At 39.4% G+C, this 24,603-nt stretch overlaps 1 protein-coding gene across 1 annotated transcript in view; it reads right to left on the bottom strand.

The window, feature by feature from the left end:
• htr1fb (5-hydroxytryptamine (serotonin) receptor 1Fb) overlaps nt 1-22,082 on the bottom strand; it is a 65,413-nt gene extending 43,331 nt beyond the window's left edge. The window contains exon 1 of the mRNA XM_052127363.1: nt 21,950-22,082. The gene's annotated coding sequence lies outside the window, so the exon portion shown is untranslated. The remainder of the gene's footprint in view (nt 1-21,949) is intronic.
• Between the last annotated feature and the right edge of the window lie 2,521 nt (nt 22,083-24,603).

Below are 24,603 nucleotides of genomic sequence, written 5' to 3' on the forward strand. Positions count from 1 at the left end.
TTGTGTGAATAGACCAATGCTATATCTTAACAACAAAATATGCAGGCCAGCAGGAAAAGCATGCCAAACAAATCATCAGAAATATATGCTATCGACTATTGATTGATAACATTTTCATCATACATTGTCACAAAGGGGAGGATCTCAGCTTTCTTATGACACCTAGACTGAGCTTCTTGTCCAGCACTATGTGGAAGTCCTTCTAGTTGACCTTGTTGAAACACACCAATCCTCTCAGGTGTGCAGTTGGCCAATATCAGCATGCGCTCAGTCCCCATTTCTTCAGACTTTTCTGAGGGACAAGTGTGAGTCACTCAACTATGAAACTCTGAAGTAGTAGTGTGGACAGCTTTGGCAATGTCTCATTCCCTTCACCTCCCAAGTGTTACATTTGTAATCAAAGACGTTCCCTATAAATTCAGTTCATTTCGACATTTCCGCAAGTACTATGGGGAACGGTCTCCGAGCATGCCGCACTACATTCCTATGTCATCTCTCCTTAAATACCAAGCGATTCTATTGTTATTTCAGATGTGTATGTTTGATGTTATCCAGGTTTCGGTTTACAATTTAGGGGTTTGAAGTTGGACCTTTGAAAGTTGTGATCGAGTAGGTCTTTTGATGTTTACAAAGAATGCATCTAATCTGCATACAGAGATGCACTCTCTGTGAGAGACCTGGGAGGGGTTATGCCTCTGATAGAATGCAGTATTTTACTATGTTCTTAAATCTTACTTGTGATTTGACTTTGCTGAAACTGATTGAGATGGTGTTACCAGTCGCACTGAGACCTCTTGAATGATACCAAACATGTATGATCAAAAAAACTTTTACATTACAAAACAAGATAAGTTATTACTTAGTTTTAGGTGACTCTAGAATGACCTGAAGTGATGTATGTAAGAGAGGGGGGCAGCTGTGGGTGAGATTGCATTTTATGGTCCTTGCTGAGTAGCATGTGTTTATTTATGTGGAGATGTTCTTCTGTGTGACAGCAGGGCTCTACAGTGCGAGTATTTCACTCGCATTTGCCCCTAAAAATAGATATGTGCGAACTGGAAAAATGATTTACGAGCACAGTGTGCGATTAAAGATTACAAATGTAACCCCCCTTTTTAAGATTTTTGTTTAAAAATTACAAAACCCATATTCCACAAGCGGAGTTTTCTGTGATGACACGGTCCAGTCAGAGAGAGAAAGGTGAACAATGGAAAAAAGTAACGGTATAGGCGACATCGCATTTTATTTTAAATGAAAAAGAGATGAGGAGAAAGAGGAATTTGGCGAGGGGGATTCGCAAGGTAATGAAGTCTCTTCACAAGGTTTACTGGAGACTGCTAATGTTAGGGATGCTGAGAGCAAAGCTACTGTGACCACAGCTGTCACTTCAACATCCACTGTAGCCAGTGGAGGGAGAACATATAGATTCAATGCAAATTGTCTCAAAATGTTCCCATGGCTAGAGTTCGAAAACTACATCATGTTCTGCAAATATCGTAGAGGGCAGAAACAGCTGGGCATCTCGTCCTTCGTGTCAGGAAACCCACATCTGAAATACACACGTGAAATAACATCCTTCTTTTTTACATTTATTTCAATTTGTGGGAAGCTGCAGTTTTGCAAATTATTTATTGTTCTTTGATATGGTGCATTATTCTATTATCAGTACCGCCGCTACCTACATGCATACTACGCAGTTTGCGTAGGGCATGAACTCCCTAGGGGGGCACCATCTTACGATAGGATGGCACCAGAAAGTCCACAGGCTGCCCTTACTCGTTTACTATACGCTATTCAAGGACCCGAAAGTAGTTGCGGAACACTGACGATCGCTTCACGCTCATATCACGTGTAGGGCATCAATTTGGCCAGCGGTGGCCCTGTCTATTATGCTGTTCAGATTGTATTCGTTTTGATTGGTTAGATTTATATGCACTTTGTTTATATACAATAAGTTATACTTTAAATGCAAATGTTTAATAGTATTATTTTTCTTAACAAATCATTTTTAAATAAATTTTGGTTAAGGTAGAGTATAATTTCATTTAATAATTTCATTAGAATTGTTTTAACACCAATTATGAAAAGAGCCGGAATGCCCATCGCTAATCTGAAAAGAGATAGTGTAGCGAAACATAACATTTCATGGCGGCATATCCAGTGCTCTAGATGAGACAGGAGAAACCATCAGGCTCGGTGTCAGCAGCCTTGAGGAGGCAAGTGCTGCAGTCTGAGGAGAAGTGGAAGCAGCTGAAAATAAAGATAAACATTGCATACTCCATTGTGAAAGAAGAAGAAGAACCTTTCATCAAATTTGGGCCGCTTATCAGACTCCACCACAAAAACTGAGTGTAAGAAATAGAAATGTTATTTCTACATCTCAGCTCTGTCCAAGAGAGATGCTGAGTTGCTGCATTCCTTTCTGTATGCATTATCAAACATCTGTTTCATATTAACTTGGAGTTGTAAGGAGCCCCCTCCTTTTCTTTCTCTGTCTATACTATATGTTTGTGTATATTGTATGAATGTGTAAGACAGAGGTCCGAAGGATCCCTAGGATTCGAAGGAGCCTTTGCCATATGGAATTGTTATCTGTATGAGGTAATGTTTGTTCTTATTGGATAGTCCTGTAAACTCCCCTCCACTATTGCAATATATATTTGTACGCTATATGAGCTGAGTTGAGCTACTTTCGCTCCCCAACATTGGAGGCTTTGTACTGATTCATTCATGACTCAATAAAAGATGGAGAGAAAAGGCACTGCTATCGTTTAGAAGACTTTTATTTCTAACAATTGGGGGCTCGTCATCGGGACTCTCCAAACGGTAAGAATCTAATTGTTCCTTTTTAATGAGGGGTTGATTCTTACTGTTTGCTGAGAAATAATTTTAAAGTATATGATTAGAATGTTATGATAGTGCCGTATTGCGTTATTGAAAGACCGTATAGGTCATCAGAGACTGGTGACTCCTCGTGTTTTAATTAATGCGGGAAGGGCGATAAAGGACATGATCAAGTTTATTTATCGTTGTGGGGTGTACGGTCTCCTCGTATTCTTGATAAACGTGTTTCTAATGAAATGCGGGAAGAACAAAGAAAGAGAAATGGATCCCCTCTTTTTTGTTATGTGAATAACACCGTAAGTTTTTGATAAACTATGGGACGAACGTAAAGAAAAGCGTGATCAATTTTCTTCGTTGTGTGATTCCTTACTTTTGTAAGAAGGATTGTTGCGAGATATTTCATAAAAAACCTCCGTCGTTTTTTTGGGGGTTTGTGAGTGAATCAATGCACAGTTTATTTTTATTTTTTATTTTTTTTTTCCCTCTTTCTCTATTCTACTTCTTTCTTTGCTTCCTTGACTAAAATGCTTTACTAACAATTGACACTGCAGCATTTTTCTTCTTTGTTTTCTATTTGAATTTTGTTTATTCTGAATTGGAGAACAATATTTTTGTGTGGTTTCAAAAATGGGAAATAAAATAAATCCACCTTTATTTAATGAATCTCCGAAAGATTTTATGGACAGAAATAATCAAGCCTTTTTTATGGAAACTTATCTATCAAATTTAGCTGGCTGGTCAGAGGACAAAATACAATTAGATGCATTTCCCCGTCAAGGATCGTTTAAAGATACAGACATGACTGCAGCGAAAGACATGGTTTTCGGAAATTGGGGTGATCCAGAATGGGACTTTGATTATATGAAACATTCCTATAAAACTTGGGAAATGATGAAAAAGTACTGGGATCGCGGACCTGACATAGATAAAGCTGCTGGAAAAAATAAAAAAGATCGTAAATTTTCTACCCCGCGGGCTGATCTCAGAGCACAGTCTGACAGAGTGGTGAGTGTTACTCAGTCAGTCTCACAGCCTGAGGAGAAAGACAAAACTTTTTTGAGTTATGAATATCTTCAGGCTCCTTTAGCGTGTGAGCCCATGAAAAATACACTGTATCCTGATTTGAAGGCTGTGACTGCATTTCCGTTCGTGGAAACTGCAGTAGAATTTAAGGTTCACCCGTTGCCTCTTGCTGATGTTATAGCTATCACCACGAATAATTTTTTAACGATATCAATTGATGACCTTGACAAGCGTTTACGTGAGCTTTCCTCTGCTGGAGCCTTTGCTTCCTCCAAAGGAAATACTCTAATTATGTTACAGGTTGATGCGGCTCAGAAACGTCCGTTCTTTCACACAAAAAAAGCCTGTTAAATGCTACTGCTGCGGTCGCTCTGGACATGTTGCAAAGTTTTGCAGACAAAGAACTGACCAGCAGCCTAATAGAAACCAGATGCGTAAGCGCTTGGTGGCTATGAGACAAGACCCCCTCCTTCGTTTTCTCCTAATCAGAGACAGAGTGGAACAGATTCAGGGAGATATCCAACTGAATGGAACCGCGCCTGACGGTGCGAGAGCAAAGAGTCTGAATTGTCACAACTTTCGATGCAATATCCAAATAAATCAAATGTTTTGCCATTCCTTGAATTAAATGTGGACCATAAACCATACATGTTTTTAATTGATAGCGGCGCTTCGGTGTCCTCGTTATCTTCCGATGTGTACTCAGGCTCATCACGGAAAAGCAAATTAATTCTGTAGGGATTAATAATGTTCCTGTGAAATGCGAATTGATGCCCACCTTACCAATTACTTCTAAGGATGTACCGACATTGTTTAAAATGCATTCATTTGCAATCATACCGAATTCACCATTCTGCCTGTTAGGTAGAGACTTGATGCATAAACTTGGTATGAAATTGAATTTTGATTCTAACTCTTTGACACTTCTGTTTCCTTCAGTTTTTTCCATTACAACCGACACAGGAAGTGCTCTTGTTGAAGATTCGTCTGCAACTGTGCTGTTACCAGAAAGTTCGGGAGTCAACCCTCAATTGTGGGCAGAACACAAGGATGACGTAGGGTTAATAGATATCCAGCCCTACAGGGCGAATTTGATAAATACTAAGCCTGTGTTTCAGAAACAATACCCGCTTTCAAAGGAAAAAGAGGAGGGGCTTAAACCTCTCATTGCTCGATTTTTGGAAAAAGGCATTCTGATTCGAACTCATTCACCTTATAATACACCAATCAATCCAATTAAGAAAGCTAATGGTACTTGGCGTTTAATGCAAGACCTGAAAAAATTAATGATTTGATCAAACCACTTGCTCCTATTGTACCAGAAGTTCAGGCTATAATTAATTTTATTCCTTCAGAACATAAATTTTATTCTGCTATTGATTTAAGCTCTGCATTTTTCAGTATTCCTGTTGATTATGAGACTCAGCCATTGTTTGCATTTTATTTTCAGAATTGTCAATACAGTTGGACACGTCTCCCTCAAGGGTTCAGAGATTCTCCGGCTGTTTTCTCCGCTGTAGTGCACGATACACTGAAAGATGTCAAACTTCCTCCAGACACCTGTCTGCTCCAATATGCTGACGACATTCTTGTCACTGGTGCCTCTGAGGACATGTGTGCTGCTGCCTCAAAGATTGTTTGCAATGTTATTGCTGAGGCTGGTTTCAAGGCATCTAAAGACAAACTTCAATGGGTGCAGAGAAAAGTCAATTACCTTGGACATGAACTGTCACAAGGCCAAGTTCGTCTGTCTGCGGACAGGATCAAAGCCATCGCTACATTTTAGCATCCATCCACACAGAAGCAAATGCAAAGCTTCCTGGGACTGGTCAATTACTGCCGCCTGTGGGTGCCTAATTGCTCCATGTATGACAAAATCCAGCGAGAAGCTACGCTGGGTGACAAAGACGATATTACATGGACAAGTGAGATGAATCAAGCATTCAAACATTTGCAATCATCACTCTTAAGGCTGCCTGCCCTTGGCCTACCCTGTTAAACACAATACTTTCATCTATACGTGTACGAAAGTGGTGGCACAGCCGCAGCAATCCTGGCCCAAGAGCATGGGGGCACTTTCCGTCCAATAGCTTATTTATCTAAGACCCTTGATTCGGTGGCTAAGGGACTTCCGGCTTGTTTGCGTGCAGTGGCTGCCACAGCAATCATGATACAGGATGCTGAAAAGGTTGTTTTGTCACATCCTCTCATTGTACATGTTTCTCATCAGGTAGGAGCCATTATGCATAATATTTCGACTCAACACATGACTGCCCAACTCCGTTCCGGCTATGAGGCTATATTGTTAGCTACTGCTAATGTAACGTTGAAAGTAACTTCTGTTATTCATGGCCCTACTGTACATTTGCATAGGTTGCTGACACAAGGTGAATTTGAGAGCGACGACCACGACTGCCTGAACAGGATCCAAATTTCGACTGCTTGCAGGCCAGACGTTTCCACGTCTGTCCTGGAGGAGGGAATACATTGGTATATTGATGGATCCTGCTTTAAGCCAAACGATAGTACATATTTGTGTGGTTATGCTATTGTTGAATTGCCTAATAAAGTAATTGAAGCGTATTCACTGCCACATAAATCAGCACAAGTCGCAGAACTGATTGCTTTAACAAGAGCTTGTCAATTGGAAAAAGGTCAGTGTATCAACATATATACTGATTCCAAATATGCGTATGGCGTAGTACATGATTTTGCTAAATTGTGGGAGGAAAGAAATTTCAAAACCTCCGAAGGAAAACCAATTTCGCATCATAACATTGTGGCCGAGCTGATTAGTGCAGCACAGCAACCATTGAAACTTGCTGTAATTAAAGTAGCTGGTCATAAAACAGGTGAATCTGACGAGGCCAAAGGAAACAGATTTGCGGACGAAGTAGCGAAATGGGCAGCAAAAGAAGCAATACGTAGTCCGCATGTAAATGAACAAAGCAATGAAGTGCCGATGATGAATTCATCGTTGATTAATGATTTGGATGTTAAAATCTTACAAGCGAATCCTACTCAACATGATTTGACTCATTGGGCAGCCAATGAAGTAAAACCAGATCAAGTTGGTATTTTAAGAGATAAACAAGGTAGAATCACGCTACCAGCATCTACTGTTGTAATGTTGTGTAGGCATTATCATGGTGTATCACATGTGTCAAAAGAGAAAGTGATACAGAATTTGAATCAATCATACTGCATTGCAAACGTTCGAAGAAATACTTTGTTGATATTGGATGCTTGTCTGGTGTGTGCGCAAACAAACAGGCACAAGGCAATCAGCCATGATGCTTTACCGCATCCTGAACTTCCTTTCCAATATTTACAGATCGATTTTACACACATGCCTCCATGTGGAAATCACAAGTATTTGCTTGTGATTATTGACCGATTTACTAAGTGGCCTGAGGCTTTTCCGTGTGGAAAAGAAGACGCAAAGACGGTAGTGAAGGTTCTTGCCAAAGAAATTATACCGCGTTTTGGTATTCCAACTGTTATAGCAAGCGACAATGGAACTCCATTTGCTTCTAAAGTAACACAATTATTAGCTAAAGAACTTAGTATTAATTGGCATTTTCATATCCCGTATCATCCTCAGTCTTCATCAAACGTGGAACGTTTGAACAAAACGATAAAAGAACGTCTTAATAAAGCGTGTCTAGATACGGGCAGAAATTGGGTTGATTTATTGCCTGCCGTACCGACTGAAATGAGAATGTCTCCATCAGCCACTACAAAAATGTCTCCCTTTGAAATTCTCATGGGTAGACCTTTCCCGACCCCTTGGGTCAGAGGTCACGCTGGCAATCTCTCCACAGGTGACACGGAGGTGATCATCGCGGATTACGTGGATTCCCTAGTTAGAACGTTAAATGACATAAATGATGATATCTCTTTCCCTCTGCCTGCAGAAAGCTCTATCCATTTGTTCCAAATCAGCAGGTTCTGTTGAAGTATCTGAAACCAATGAAGTTAGGTGAACCACAGTGGATCCACGCAAGCCGCTTGAAGCTTGCTCGAGAGGAAGGCCTTACTAATTCAAGGTGAACGGTAAAAGCACTGGAGGAGCTGAACACGCAGCGCCAGAGCCCAACTGGAATCTTTGAATTAGGAGGACCTGAGGAGGGACCTGGAACAGTCAACATGAAAACATTCCTACTGACATTCTGCATATGGCAGGTGTTCGTGCTTGCCTATGCCCGTTCAGCATCAAAACAACAGCAAGGAGTCACAAGTGTAATTCTAATTCCTAGAAATAATGTATGATGGTTTATGTTTTATGGTAATGTTAAAGGAAGATGTTTTTGTTATGAAGGTACGGGTAAACACCCAGAAACGAAGGTACATAGAATGTGATGCCTCAAATGACCCTGAAGTATATCTAGACAGTGTTGGATAGCCAAGAGGTATTAAATGTTTGGATTAATTCTTGGCTAAAGATGGAGGAGGAATATGTAAAATATTTGGTGACAAATGCTATACATACATCCTGGGTCACATTGATGATGATGGTGAATTGAAGGTATGAAAGGAAATGGATAAGTTGAATAAGGAATTAGCTGATAACATCAGGGAATATGGGGACATTTTTCAATGTGTGTGGGTGGTTCGCACCCTGGATGTCTTCCATTATATCGATTGCTGTATGCATTCTACTTATATTATTATTTGGCTCATGTGTGCTACAATTACTAATGCAAAAGAGTGACTGTTATGTTTGTACGAAAATGCCACAAAGTGCTTCAGGACCTCGCGTAAGTGTTAAATCACCAGAGACAGATGAAGATCTGTTCTGTCCTTTACTTCTTAGTACTGTGGGATTCATTGCACCTCAAAATTCAACAGGGAATTGGACTTGTCCTGATAACAGGGCACTGACAGTTGCAGTACAAGCGCATGCTAAAGTGGCAACTGTAGGTCCCATTCCTGACTCATTGCTATATATAGAAAGAAGAGTAGGAGCCTCAACATTGGGTTCCATTACTGATAGTAAATGTAATCAAATATATCGCCGTTGTGAAGTACGAAATACTGCCTGTTGTGTTAGTTGTTTGATTGGGGAAGGAAACTTTGACGTAGAAGCATGTTTAAAAGGATCTCCTCTTCCGATCACAGCTATGAGCTCCTATGCCAAAGCAAAACCAGAGCTTCGAGAGTTATGTGATGAGTACTGTGGATTATACACCGGTAAAAAAATTGTAATAGGTATGTTCCATCTGCAAAAGGAACAAGAACTTTGAAAGAAATGTTTGATTGAAATATGTTTCATGTATTATTCTGTAATAATGGACATGCTGAGAATAATGTAATGCGATAATTATGTTATAGTATAACTGTCATTATCAAAGTGTTATCTGTATGAGGTAATGTTTGTTCTTATTGGATAGTCCTGTAAACTCCCCTCCACTATTGCAATATATATTTGTACGCTATACTGGCTGCTTGAGCCAGTACTGTAGAGGCAGACCGAAAGTAAGGACTCTGAATTGATACGCAGATCCTTCGAACGTGATCTCAACACCTGTGGCATAGTGCAATTGGTACATGAGAGTACGCACCCTTCAGATCTATTGATGCAAACCAGTACTGTGGAAGGATGTGCGATAAGACCCGTTTCTGAGTTAACATTTGGCCAGCATGCGATTCAAGCGTCTCCGATCTAGAATGGACCGAAGCCTGCCGTCTTTCTTCGGAACAAGAAAATAACGGCTGTAAATGCCACTGTGTGTGTCGCATTCTGAGACAGTCTCTATCCCATGTTTTGCGAGGAGACTTTGAATCTCTGTGTGCAACAGCATTTTGAAGCAAGGTAGCCGGCATTCAAACTGAATCGTATAACTGTGCTTGATCATTTTTAACACCCAGTATGACACACCCACGAGGGCTCATCACATGTTCGTACAGCAGGACAACTGGCTTATTGATTCGCTCGCTATAGGTAATAGAGCACCGCTCCCCATAGGGAAGTGGTTAAGCATAATGTGTGGGGTGCATGATACATGAAGAAGGAATGGCCCTTTTTCTGAGAATTTTTTCTCTTTTGTGAGAACAAGCACAGTTTGAGTCATACACACAGGAGTAACATTTTAAACAATGACCTGTTCCCGATGAAGAGTAATGAGGAAGAGGGAAGAAACACAGTGTGCCTCGAATTGAGCCTTCTTCGGCTCTGAGCTGTGAATATTGGTGAGCTTTGGGCTCCTCTTCACAGGGCTGGGCAAGTCAGGAACCTTTCTGTTTCCCAGCCGGAGTTTTTCTATTGGCACGTTTTTCATGCTGAGACAGTGGGTGCTTACTCTTGTGCCACGGATTGTGTGGCTCCACTGATGGCTCAGTAGTAGCTTTCAGCTGCGCTGGGGCAGCAAGAGATGTATTCTTTGTCAGACGCTGACCGGAATTATATCGGGAGCATGCCGGGAAAGGGGACGTGCTACTTCTCTTTGGCAGAAAGTGTTTCATTCATTTGTTTATGGAGCTTAACTTGAAAAACCTGGAGCCCTGACATGCTGTGGAGTGCTGAACCAGCTTGGCCCGCTGCTGTATAAGCCCTTCCAGCCAGTGTGGATATTCCATGGCAGTATTATGGCAGAGGTGAGCTGCGACTGCCTGTTCCACCAGGGGAAGCTTTGAATAGCCTTTTTAATTGGCTTGATTAAATTGGTACAGAGGACGGCAGCACCAATGACCTATGACCTGAATGAGCGAAGAGTAAGGTGCACACCAGGTCTCTGTGAGCTCTGCATCAACCTCAGGGAAGAATGGTATGCTCCTCCGGACCATTGTCTGTTGATGACAGTTGGTTTACAAAAACCATTCATCCAGATGAGATTTTTCTGGCTCTTTTTGAGGGGACCACTCAAGACTGAGCTTTTCAACTGCCCTTGTGAGGATGGGAAGAAGCTTCTTGTCCTTGGCATGTGCACGTTCTTAACCCTCGTTGGGGAAAGAGGCAGCAACATCCTCCGTGAACCACTTGCCCGAAGCTGCGGTTGACACTGCAACATCACCAGAGCCACTAAACATAATGAGGCTGTGCACTCCAATAGAGGGCCATAGCTCATCACACAAATACTGCACAGAGAGAACGTTAGATTGGAAGTTCAGGAGGCTCGCAAGGCTTGCGCAAGCACAAGATCCTCCTCGAAGTATAGCTCCAACTCACTTCACCGCCATGCCTCCTCATGTGGTCTCTCGGGGCTTAACATAGAAGAGGCGGGTGGGAGGGCACGAGAGGCTGGATCATCCCTCAGAACGAGGTCAATCCTAGAGTGCTACGTCCAGAGATTCATTCTGTCTCCATGAGAGCTACTTATGCTTAGACACAGCCGAGGCAGTGAACACAGCTCTCACGCTCATCAGGTGGCAGGATGTTCCATTCATATAGGAAACACTTGCGGAATGACAGCTTTAAAAAGACGCGTATCACACAAGCGGCTCTTTTAGTCAATATATATATATATCAGTGGGAATTTCTTTAAGACTGCAAGGGAAGCTCAGCTTCCCCTATAATGTCAAAAAAATAATGGTCAAATATGTACTATTGTGTAAACAATTTATTGACTAAAAATGCGTTAGAACACGTTCATCTTGAAGACGAGTTCATTCAGAATCAGCTACATTACATATAGCAGGTTGGCTGACTCGATTTACTTCTCATACATTCCCATAGCGTCAGTGCATTTCCCTGTTGAAGCCGAGCGTCCATTGACTTCAATGTGGCTGCTCTGAACAGTTTTTTTCAGTGCTCCGAAAATAGACGGTCATTGGATAAATGCTGCGATTATGTCCCACCCACGGACGCTCAGCGTCTCTGGGGGTGAATGAGGAGTGGGCTGGCCCGGACTCCGGGCTTCCGCGTGATGACTGGAGGATCTGTCGAAAGACTGCATCTCCTTTTGATTGACAGCGAATCTGTACTATAAGAAGTCACTGAAGCTATTTCGCGCTCAGTCCCATCGTGGATTTCTCAAGTGTAGTCGAAAGACAAACTGCTGCAACCTATTTCTTTATATTTGTTTGGCGAAATTGCTAGTCAATTTGCATAATACATTTCACACAATTATACACCACATTCCTTGTTTCAGTTTTACCAAGTTTAATATATTTTGTTTTAGAGCGTTCGTTCGTTCGTTCGTTCGTTCATTCATTCATACAGTAGGCTAGGCTAGCGTCGTACGGGTGAAACTGCGCACGATGGCAGACGGTGCTAATATTGTCGACCTGATTTTGGCGAAGCCATTTGAAAGTCTTCCTTACGAGGAAAAAATTTGAATTAAACAGCAGGGCAGATCAACACCTAAGATTGATTTAGTGCAAAAAATAGGGTAAATAAGTTTATAATGTAGGCCGAAAATGAGCTTCCCCTCTTTGAAAGACCAGCAGCCGCCACTGATATATATATATATATATATATCTACATAAAATGATAGAGTAACTCCAGCCCGAGTGCTATGGGAAGCACGTAAATTCTTCGCTGAAGCATTGCATTGATCAACAAAGAAAATCTGAAGCAAAGGACTTGTTTAACGAGAGTGTCTTCTACGGTGATGTGGAGAACTCTTCACCGGAACACACAGTGGAGTGGAAAGCCTCTCTGTGCATGTGCTAAGCACAGGCGACAAGTCGTCCTGTCCTTGTCTCGCTGAGAAGTTCCATCTGCTGTAAGTGTATATCGACGGCGAAGCAGAAAGGGTTCCAAGACAAAGACGAAGTTCGCAGTCTTGAAGGAAGAAAATTCAGAAGAAATGGTTACAGAGTGGCCATTTATATAGGCCAACTGCATGCCTAAAGGGGCAGGGCTCAGACACCATTGCCAATCAGAGGATTGCCGTGATTTTATAAAGGTTTCAACAAGGTCATCCAGAAGGACTTCCCCATAGTGCTTACGGCAATGTCGAGTGAACTGAATCGATAGAGAACTGAAAATTAGACTATGTCCATGGGCAAAGCGATGTGCACATCTGTGAGGGCTAAAATGCATCATGTGCATTTCATATCGGCATTTTGTGATGGACGGTTAAGAGGAAAAATTATATTTCCTAGTACTTGCTGCTATCTAGTAGAATATGATGTAAACAGAAAAAGTATTTTTTATAAAAATAAAATAATAATATATATATATATATATATATATATATATATATATATATATATATATATATATATATATATATATATATATATTATAAATAAATAATTCTATTCACCATAAAAATGTAAACATATACAATATTATTTATGAATAATTGGGAGTCATTTGTAAATTGTGAGCTTTTAAAATGGAGTGTGAAAAATTGCAGGCGCAGCTCAAAAATGCCTCAGAGTTGAAGAGGCTGATGAATAAGATAAAAGCCATAAAGAAGCATATAACCCCCAGATGATCCATTCTAGGTGTGCAAAAAGCAGGGACCTTATATGTCACACCAATTTTTTCTTGTTTTGTACTTTATTTAAAAGGTATTTGCATACTGGGTGTGCCTCACATACATTTAAATCCCTGCCCTGACAATTCCCCTCCTCGGAGAGTCTCGTAGGACTGAAGGTATTTACGATGAATTCAGTGAATACATATACCTGATGCATTTGAAAGTCTCACAGTTCCTTCCCATGTGGGACTTTGTTTAATCACGGAGCACTAATATGCTGTGGTAGATTCATCACCATTTATATTGCTGGTTTCACATCAGTCTTCACATATGTTCATGTGAAATATCTTCAATTACAAATCAGAAACAGAAAACAAATACAGTATGGCCACACAGATATCAGAAGTAATGGGTCAAATTTGTAAAGCAAATTCGTTTTGAGAAATTAATTATTTTTGAATTAGTGATGGTTGCATGGAGGAGATATTTGAGGAGGATATATGAAAGATGGTTTATTTGATTCAATCTACTTCAAAGGCTGATGTACTAAAGGTTTTTAAAGTATCCATTTACTGGACATCACTTCAGCGGAGAATTTATCCACTCATTAAGTTCCATTCATCTCAAATGCTGATGCAAACTCTCTGGATGTTGGCATATTTCTCAGGACTTTGATGAGTTTTTAACCACAATAAACAAATTTGCCTAACAGTAAATATATTTTATGTAACCATGTCTCAAGAGGTTATTCGATTTTTATCCATCTTTGCCGTGGAAAGTAAACAACAACAGACTGTGAGGGAGAGATATTAGAATACAATGCCAGCTGCAGAATGACTGAAAATCTGTTCAGCACCAAAGATCCTTGTGGGTTTTATAATGGTGATGGCAGTTCAGGTTGTAGGCAGCCTGGTAGCAATGACATTCCCTTTAATACTGTTTAAGTCTCTGTTATACTATAAAAATTAATGTCTTGGTCATAAAAACAAAGAGCACAAAACCAGACCAAGCTAGCGCAGTGAGCTAAAATTCTAAAATGAAACAGCAGAATGAATATTTGTACACAAAGGGCTTCCTGGGGTGCCTACAGGTCTTGTATGATCTTGTTTCTGATGGAAGTCAACATATGGAATGCTTCCAGGCACCAAAATCTTTATGGGCCTTATCACAAGATCACTACAGACTGTCTGACCAAACAGCCTCAATCAATAAAGGCACACACCTCTGAAATGAGCTGGAACAACATCAAACAGACTCTCGACCTTCACAATCGAAGGAAATCAATTTGCATAGCTGACAATTTTGAAATCTATGTCTCAATTTGCATAGCTGACATTTCTCAATCATGTGTAATTAGTTGGAGTGTGTAAGGTGCCAAATAAGATTTGTTTTTAAAGTTTTGATTATATCTGCTCATGCTCAGTGGTTTTTGTGGTGCACTTTCAAAAGCCAAAGGAAAATATCTTAGAACTAACAATTCATAGGTATTCTGATGCGTATAATACATATATAGGATTTTCTAGCTTCAATGTCCTTGCAAATGTGCATACCTGGGGTTCAAAGCACAATCACAAGGTTCCAAATCAAACTTCAGTTGAAATGAATGGGCTGAAAACACTCACTGAGCACTTTATTAGGAAAACCATGGTCCTAATAAAGTGCCCGATGTGGTCTTCAGCTGTTGTAGCACATCTGCCTCAAGGTTCGACGTATCATTCATTCTGAGATGCTATTCTGCTCACTATTGTACAGAGGGGTTATCTGCCTTTCAGCCAGTTGAACCAGGGGCATGTCTAGGGGGAGGCTGGGGGAGGCAGTGCCTCCCCTAGGATAAGCTCTGCCTCCCCTGAGAATTTGAGAAATAATCTGTCCATCTGATCAGAGGCGGCGGCAACCGATTTTGCCGGGGCTTCAGCCCCGAATGTTTTCAGTGTAGCCCCGAATGTATTTTGAAAAGTTGACTGACAAATATGAAACCGGACAAAAGCCTATGTAAACCCCCGAAATCATAAGTTGCCTTATTTCATTGAGCTTTGGCTTTGCACATACTGCATACAGCCTGTAAAAATAGACATAGGCATAATCTAGCCTATAGAATAAGTTCCTTTGCTGTCGGTAGCCTATGGGCGACTCCGTTTCTTCCTCTCTGTTGAATATGCAGCAGGTAGAGGAGGAGCTTGCACAGTCATTGACATCAACTAATGTTACTTAGTGGCGAGTTAAAGGCAATTAGCAGGAAAGACAGCAAAAATTAAGCAAATGAGGCTTTGGGGATTTTTCCGAAAGAAGTCAGTGGGTAAGAATTCACATTTGTTTTTGTCCTTAAAGTCTTAAGATCATCATCTAGCTGGCTTTCACCCACAGTAGGCTAAACCTCAAGAGTTGTAGCCTCTAACCTCCTAGTTTAGATTGATACAGCTTGGTAGCTCTGAGTTAACACAGTTGCCTTTCACAGCGGAGACTGCGGTTCAAGCCCCATTCAGAGTGTGCTTTTCTTGTTTATCAGGTGTTGTTTTTGCTAAGGATAACCAATAAGCATTAACATAAAATGTATTTGTGACTTGTTTTGTGATATTAGTTTGTAGGAAATATACACTTTGATTTGATTAAATGGTTTTGTAGAGTGTAGCAAAGATGAGCAACAGACTGAGGAGCAGCAGCAGCTGTGCCAGAATCAGGCATGGAAACTGGTAACAATTAATAAGTCACTTTACTTTAGACAAAGTTAAAAGTGAAACATTGTTTATCTCAATGATCCTAATGAAAGGATTTTGACAGATGAATTATTCTCATAGAGATGATGAGAATTATATACAGTTCGATGCCATAGTGTGTCAATGAACTTAGACTAAAGTCATTCATGTATTGCTTTAACTTAGGATCTTATACATCATTTTGACTATTTATGTCAAAAAATATAAATTATTTATATTCAATATTTTTTTACCTCACTTTACTCACTATAATATAACTCTTTTGTGATGACTTTGTTAATGTACATGAAAATTCAGAATCAGATAGATCTAAGGGCAATCCCACTGATCTGCTCTTCCCAATACATTTTCTTCAATGGTATTGGTCTACAATTTGACATATGTAGCACTTGATGAATTAGTTGTTTGAAGCTGATTTGCAATAAGTTATGTGCTGTATCTGTTCTTTTGCATCACAGATGATTCAGGGAGGAGAGAGGATGCTGAGGATAGTACTAGAGTGGAAGATTTAGGAACTGTAGAAACAGGCCCAGCCAGAGCAAAACTCAAAGAATACCCTCTCACCAGCTTTGGACTACAGGGAAGTGGTTGCTAGTGTGAAAATAAAATTGTCTGGGATAAGCCCTGGATGTCCTTCAATGCTGGAAACGCCTCTGCATCTGATGATAAATTACAATTTAAAAGTGGATTGTTTTGTGCATATTTTTCCATCGCTAGCAGATGAGTGAGGTCTGACAAAAATCCAGTTTAAGCCCTATAGTCTAATAGGGGCCCTGTGCCTATCTCTGGGTTCCTGGCTTAGAAAAAGATATGCACTAAAACAGATTGTGTGTATTATAGCTTAATTTTGCGCCGATTTTTTCAATTGTTTATGTTGCCCCCCCAAACAAGCCAAATGCCCCCCCAAACATGATATCCTGGTAACCCCTCTGGCTTGAACCAGTCTGGACATTCTCTGTTGACCTCTCTCATCAACAAGGCATTTCCGTCTGAAGAACTGGGAAAAACCCAGGAGATCAGCAGTCACAAAAATACTCAAACCAGCCCGTCTGGCACCAACAATCATGCCAGGACAAAATCACTGAGATTGTTTTTATTCCCCATTCTGATGGTTGATGTGAACATTAACTGAAGCTCCTGACCCATATCTGCATGATTTTATGAACTGCAATGCTGCCACACGATTGGCTGATAAGATAATCACATGAATAAGTAGCTGTACAGGTCTTCCAAATGAAGTGCTTATTGAGTGAACTTTTCATTACCAATGCTTAATTTCATTACGTTGCATTAATATAACAGTAAAAACAAAAATGGATGCAACAAAGCAAATATACAATGTCAATTGTCTCAAAATATTCAATAAAAAAATCCTCATTATCATCTCCACAGGAGATTTCTGTAATTATTTTGAATTATCATTTTGTTTTAATGTGACAGTTTATTTGGCTCATGAGATATTTCATGCCAACCACACACACACACACACACACACACACACTTCAAAACCTTATTTCCCATCCAGAAATTGTCTCTATAGGGTGTTTTATAGTTGAAATACTAATTATATAGAACTAATTGTAAATCATGTCATTTAATATGTGGTCTGCAACCATTTTGGAGATGGATATCTTCACAAAAGCAAAAGAGTTGTTGTTCATTGATTAAAAACAATGATACTTGATCAAAATGAATCCTACCTTAATGCCATTTTATCTGCCCTGTGAATTTTTGCATGACATTACAAAGATTTCACATGCTTGGCCAAAAGCAAACTATATTAACGTCTTTTTAAAGTGAGCTTTTCTTGAACTGCATTTCCCTTATCATTGTTATTATTATTATTATTATTATTAAAATTATTTATTTTAAATAGGGAAAACAAATCAAAGTATATTTTACAACAGGCCCTGTGCACTTAATGATGTAAAGGGAACATTGAAAATAATACTTTTTTATTATTAATTAATTTGGCAGAAATAAATTCAGCATGATTAAATGTAACTCTTTTGATTCATTTTAACAATGAATTTGACTTATAAATTAGTAGTTGTGATTTCCCCTTTTTATTTATGTCAATTAATACATTCATAAAGCCAATCAGAAAACAATTTAGTTTTGTTGATGTCCTGTCTGTACAAATGTGCTGGCCATTCACTTTATCACCTGAATATTTTAATAATGGGGAATGTAAATAATTATTTGTAATTACAGTAATAGGGGTTAAAGTCTTGTTCACATTATATGTATTTTTAAGCTTCATTCAGACAAATTAGTTTTCTAAACAACATTTGAGTTACAATTATTATCACCCGACGTCTGTGATTTCATGTATCGTGTATTCGTGTTTATTACATAAGTAGGAATGTCTGTTTTCTAGATGTATTACAGAATGTTGAACGTTGTTAATTAATTGAGGTAATTAAATTAACTTATCTTTTAAACTTTGTTTAAATGTAAAATAACTTATAATTGATTTATTTAATTTGTGATGTAATTTATTAATTATATATTATAAATAAGTTCTTATAAAAGCCTTATTAAAATAAACTTTGAATGGTATTATTTAATTAACTGCTTATAATAAACCCACTGCAAAAAACAAGACTTTTCTGTGAACTATATAATTATAACATTACATAAATGAACGGAGAAATTAAGCTTAGTATATTACCTGACGCTGATATTACAGAGCAGTTTCAATGATTTGGCTCTCCTTGTTTATTTTATTTTCGAATGGCAAATATTCTACATCCATATTGAAAGGTGCACAGCAGGTAGAAAATTGGCATGCATAAGTACGATCTTAACTATAGTTTATGTAGGTCATAATATATGAGGAGAAGCATTGTGAAAATTCAATTTAAGCAATCACAGACATTCACATTGATTTTCTAAGAGGACCCTTGAGTTAGTACAAAAAAAACAGTAGGTAATTTGATCTGAAATTTTTACAGAGGTTGTGTGAGAAAAACACAGATTTGTCAGATTTGGATGGGATTCAAATCACAAAGTAGGTCTATGAAACTTGAATTTCCCTAACCTCCTCAGTGAAAATTAGTTCCGTCCGAATAGGGTTTTAATTATGTATTATGTATTACAGTAAGTTCTTTGTAGTAATTACATGTAATATAGATTACATAATCAGATTATAAAAGTAAAGTACTTATAATTAAATACAATTACATTTTAACATACTTATAATCAGATTACAGTTACTTTTTATGAATTGCATGATTACATATTGAATGTTCAACAAATCTTTGAGTGTTTCAGAATGGAGGGGGAGCGGATTGGTGGAACTGCAGAACCGATTGCATTAGCGTGGTAAAGTTCGTTTTAGTTTTGCAAATTGTTTTTGTACTTAGATTCCCAGCTTTACCACTGATGGACGGTGTTTGTAATGCCAAAATGGACATTGTAAGAACTGTAAATGCCTTTCTTATTTTACTCAATTACTCAAATAGCGATTAAAACCAATCAATCAAATAAATTATGTGCGACATAAAAAAAACAGGAATTTAGTCAGAAGTTATCAAAAAGTTCTCCAAAAGCAATAAAATTAGACTACCAAAAAATTTAATCCAAGAGATTACGCTACTGACTACAATTTTAGACGTCATTCGTAATCAGTACCAAATTACAATTCAGAAGTAATCTATCTACCACTGATTATGGTATACTGTGTTAATAAATAAGTTCTCAGCAGCTATATCACCCTGTAACTCAAGACTGGTTACCCACTGAAGCTAAGTAGGGCTGAGCCTGCAGTACCTAGATGGGAGACCTGCTGGTTGTTTGCTGCTAGAAGAGGTATTCTCACCCTGCAGTCTGTGTGGGTCCTAATGCCCCAGTATTGTGACAGAGATATTGTACTGTAAAAAGACACTGTCCAAGGTCCTGACTCTCTGTGGTCATTAAAAATCCCAGGACACTTCTCGAAAAAGTGTAGTGGTGTAAACCTGGTGTCCTGCCCAAATTCCCCCTAAAGGTCCTAATCAACCATGTCCTCCTAATAATCCCCAAACACGAATTGGCTCTATCACCCTATCCTATCCTCTCCACCAATAGCTGGTGTGTGGTGAGCATAATCTCACACTATGGCTGCTGATGTATCATCCAGGTGGATGCTGCACACTGGTGGTGGTTGAGGAGAGTCCCCTGTTCACTAAATAAAGCCCTTTGAATGTAGTGTCAGAAAAAGTGCTATATAAATGACACATTCATTAATTCATTCATGTTGATGAACAATGGTAATGCAGCTAAATACATTTATTTGTATCCACTTAGGCTATTTAAAAAAAGGAAATTCAAAAAGGCATTTTTTTTTTGTTCAGTCTAAGGCACTTGACTGGCCCAGAACAAAATGATGTTACAACATATGGCAACTAGATATGTCTGTGGGCCAAATGTGCAAGATATGCACATAAAACATAAGGATGTCACTCAGTCAATAAATAGTGTTTTCACCACATTAACTCAAAACCTGAAAACAGACATCTGAGATCGATTAGTAATATTATTTGAATTAGACTGAATTAGATTGAATTAGTAATTATTTATTTTCATCTATACTGCAGAAACAAGTTATTTTTCATTTTAACATGGCTCTGAAATAATATTTATCGCCTATTCTATCCCACATTTTTTTATTTTTTTTAGTGGACCAGCTAACATATTCTCTAACAAATGTTGATGATCTCTATACTATCTTTTTTATTTCTTGTGGAATATTTTAGCTGATCCCTGAAAACTGTAATGTTTCGAACATTACCAGTTAATATTTTTTGATATATCCCTTTCCTGCTTTACAGATATTTGAGATTTCCCAAAATATGTACATATTTAATAGTAAAACATAACATTGCAAAACATTAAGAACCTTAACCAATTTTCTCATTTTATGGAATTAAACATTTATTTATAATTTTATAATAAACAATTATATGTTTTACATTGAAACTTAATTGTTTAAATGTCTGCATGTTTAATGTTAGCAATAACGAAAGAGGAAAATGGTTCAGAATTTAATCAACAAAATTATTTAACCAATTTAATATTCTGCATAAACTCCCACAGCAGAAATGACAGATTTACAGAAAATGAATGTCTTTTTGGGTCTATGCATCCCCTTACACTGTTACACTGTTCATGTGACATGTGCATGTGACTTTTAGCCTATTCTTCCAAGTAAATGTTGCTCCAGGTTGTTTAGCATAGTCTGAAGAGGGCGACTTTGGTCTGCACTATATGATTATAATCAAGATACTTAACAACCTAAATAATAACAGGTCTAACTAACATCAAAAGACCTATGACCAGACATGTCCTGACAGTCAAAATGATTGAAGAAATATCTTAAAAGATACAAATGGGAGTCAATGAGAGAAAGGATGATCTTTGTGACCATAGGGACAAGAGTTTAAGGCTTACTAGCTAATGAGAATTTAACTGAATATGTGTAAGGAGAAGGAAGCTACTGTAAATAATTCCTTTTAATAATAAAATATTTTGGACCAAAACCCTTTGGATAATATGGATCTATGTTCTCTGTTTTCATTCTCTTCTCTGGTTAGAGTGAAAAATTCCAGGTGGATTTATAATTCATGAGATGTTCTGGAAGGTTAAGCACATTTAAATGTGGTTAATTGAATAGTCAATCTGTATGCAAATCCAGATTATTTATTTATTTATTTGTCTAGGAAACCTGCGGTCGTGTCTCAGTCTAAACCCTGAAAATCGTTGTATTTGCTATGAGATTAACACGTATAGGCTATATTTTATCAATATATAAAATATACAAATACTATAGCCAATATATATATATATATATATATATATATATATATATATATATATATATATATATATATATATATACACACACACTCAATGTAAATACATATTGTTACAGATTTTGAGAGCATGACACCGAGTGAAAATAAGCTACAAAAAGTATTTTCCTCATCAACAAAGAGGTAGTCAAAATTGACTTACGTTTGGTGATTCGGGAGAGCAGGTTTAAAGTGGTAAATATGAAGAAACCTTTTCAGAGCGTTTTCCCTGGAAAAAAGAATTCCCCACAGTTGATGGGACTGACTGTCAGCGTGACTGATGGTGTTCAGAGCTGCGCGAGACTGCTGTAGTTCTTCAGATGAGAGCGTGAGCGATTCATCTAGCGCGTGGGAGCCGCGTGCTGTGGAGCGCCTGGCAGGCACTAATGAGAGGGTGGTCGAGTTAAGAATTACTCAGCAATTACATCGAGTAGCCTAATAGATAAACCTTCACTTTTTTGCTTGTTCACAAAAGCTCTGTCAACTAGCTAGAGAAAAATGTCTCCCCTGCTAGTCATTCAACATCCATGTGTTTGGACATGCTGTGTGGAAATATCTATTTTATGTTGAATATTTACACCCCAGTGGTCTCCTTTGGGGGATGCTATCCAAGGTCCTTCCAGGTTGTTATTGTAATTAATTTCAGCATGTAAACCTACTGCAATCTAGCAGTTATGTAACCAGTGCAACTAAAAGAGTCATGCCCATCAGATAATACGTCAGCCCTCAACAAGCTGAACATAACCCAATGAATGTCAGCACCCTTCAATAAACGATATGGGTCCTGCCTGATGACAGCTTACTGTGCATTCTATAAATATAAACTCTGGAAGACTAGAGCACATGGTGGTAATGCATTCTAATTTATGTGCATATTTACCAGAGAGTGGAGATGGAATGAAGATTGGGTCCTAACAGGTGCAACAAAACTTTTTAAAAGTTTTGTTGCAAATGTTGAAGGTGGAAGTTTAGAGGAAGGGAGGTCAAAATGGCAGGGAATTGGATTTTTGGGATGGGAGAGAGATAAAGATTGGGATCTGAACAGGAACAGTCCCTGTAACAAGACTAGGGCTTGCTTGAGAGACAGGGAAAAGAGAACGAGACAGTGAAAAGCACAACATGATGCTCTCACACGACCTGTCACTTTCCTCATTCTGTCACTCTTTCCCCCGAGCAGATTCAGCATTATAGCTTATCTCTGAAATTCAGATTCATCAATCTGAACCTTATACAAAAAGAAAGCCTAAAATTCCTCTAGTGGAACACTGTTTCTGTAAGCTTTGTTTTCCACTGATGTCAAGATCTTTCATTGAACCTATTGAGAATTGGCTGTTTACTTTGGAACATTTTGAAGGTTTAGCTATGCCTCTAGGATATGTGAAAGGTTCCCATATGGATAAATTATTTTTGTTTTGCCACAGCTTAGGAATGTTCTTAAAGAAATAGCTCACACAGACATTCTGTCATTATTTGCTGACCCCCATATGCTGTTATTTTTTTCAGAAAGACTTGCACCAAGGTGTAAATAGCACCTGCCATACAGCGTGGCTATTTGCATCCCAATAGTCTTTTGGAAACATAGACATTTACAACAAACTGCATTGGGTGTAATGCTGGTGCGAATGTGCAGTTGACATGGGTTTGAATCTGCCTTTGTCACACTTTTTTTCCCATTCTGTTTCCTATCTCCACTCTTAATATTTCTATAATACTACTTATAAAAATAAACAAAAATCAATATAAATGTAAGAGCCAAATAGGAATTAATTCATCTGAAGTAATGGTTTAATTTAAAAACAGTTAAGTGGTAAAAAAGGGAAACTATTTGTAGAAAATTCATTCGAATTGTATTGGTTTAAAATGCATAATTTAGTAATGTTTAGGTATGATAACATTTCAGTGTTTGAGCTTCCAATCAGATAGTATTACGCCATAGCGTATTAGGGGATGTCGTTTTTAGTTTGAAGTTAGAGATGTTGGAAGCAACACAGTTTTTTGACCGTGCATACCATGTGTTACGACTGGTGTGGAAGCAGGACAAGACAGACGAGATGTGCGGATCCAAACGCGGTTTTATTGATAAGCACAAAAATAAACAGACTCTGGAACAAAGAAAACCGGGGATGCCGAGAGGGCAGACTGGCAGACCGGGAAGGCCAAGACGGCAGACTGGCAGACCGGGGAGGCCGAGAGGGCAGGCAAGCAGTCTCTGGGGGTGTGTGAAGGGAACCGGGTCAGGTGGCCTGGGGGGGCGTCAACCGGGCAGGGACAGGTTCAGGAGGCCCGGGAGGCGGCCACAGTGTGGAGACAGGTCTGGGTGGATGGGAGCTGGCCACAAGGCAAGCACCGGGTCAGGAGGTCTGGGAGTTGGCTATGGGACAGGGACCGGTACAGGAGACCTGGGAGGCGGCCGCAGGACAGAGGCTGGCAGAGCCGTGGGAGGCGGAGCCAAGGAGGACTTTGGAGGCGGAGTCGTAGAAGACTTGGGAGGCGGCGTAGGCAGGGCCGTGGGAGGCTCAGGAGGCGGAGCCGAGGGTGGATCAGGAGGCACAGCCGAGAGGGCCTCAGGAGGCGGAGCCGAGGAGGCGATGGCGTAGAAGGCTCTGAAGGCAGAGCCGAGGGAGGCTCAGGAGGCACATCCAAGAGGGCCTCAGGAGGCGGAGCCGTGGGGGGTTCAGGTGGCGGAGCCGAGGGAGGCTCAGGAAGCGGAGCCGAGGGAGGCTCAGGAGGCGGAGCCGAGGTGGGTTCAGGAGGCTCAGCCGAGGGAAGGCCTAGGAGACGGTGTTGAGGAAGGCGGAGCCGAGGATGGCTCGGGAG

The sequence above is a fragment of the Xyrauchen texanus genome, chromosome 5 (assembly GCF_025860055.1).
Source record: "Xyrauchen texanus isolate HMW12.3.18 chromosome 5, RBS_HiC_50CHRs, whole genome shotgun sequence".
Lineage (NCBI taxonomy): Eukaryota > Metazoa > Chordata > Actinopteri > Cypriniformes > Catostomidae > Xyrauchen > Xyrauchen texanus.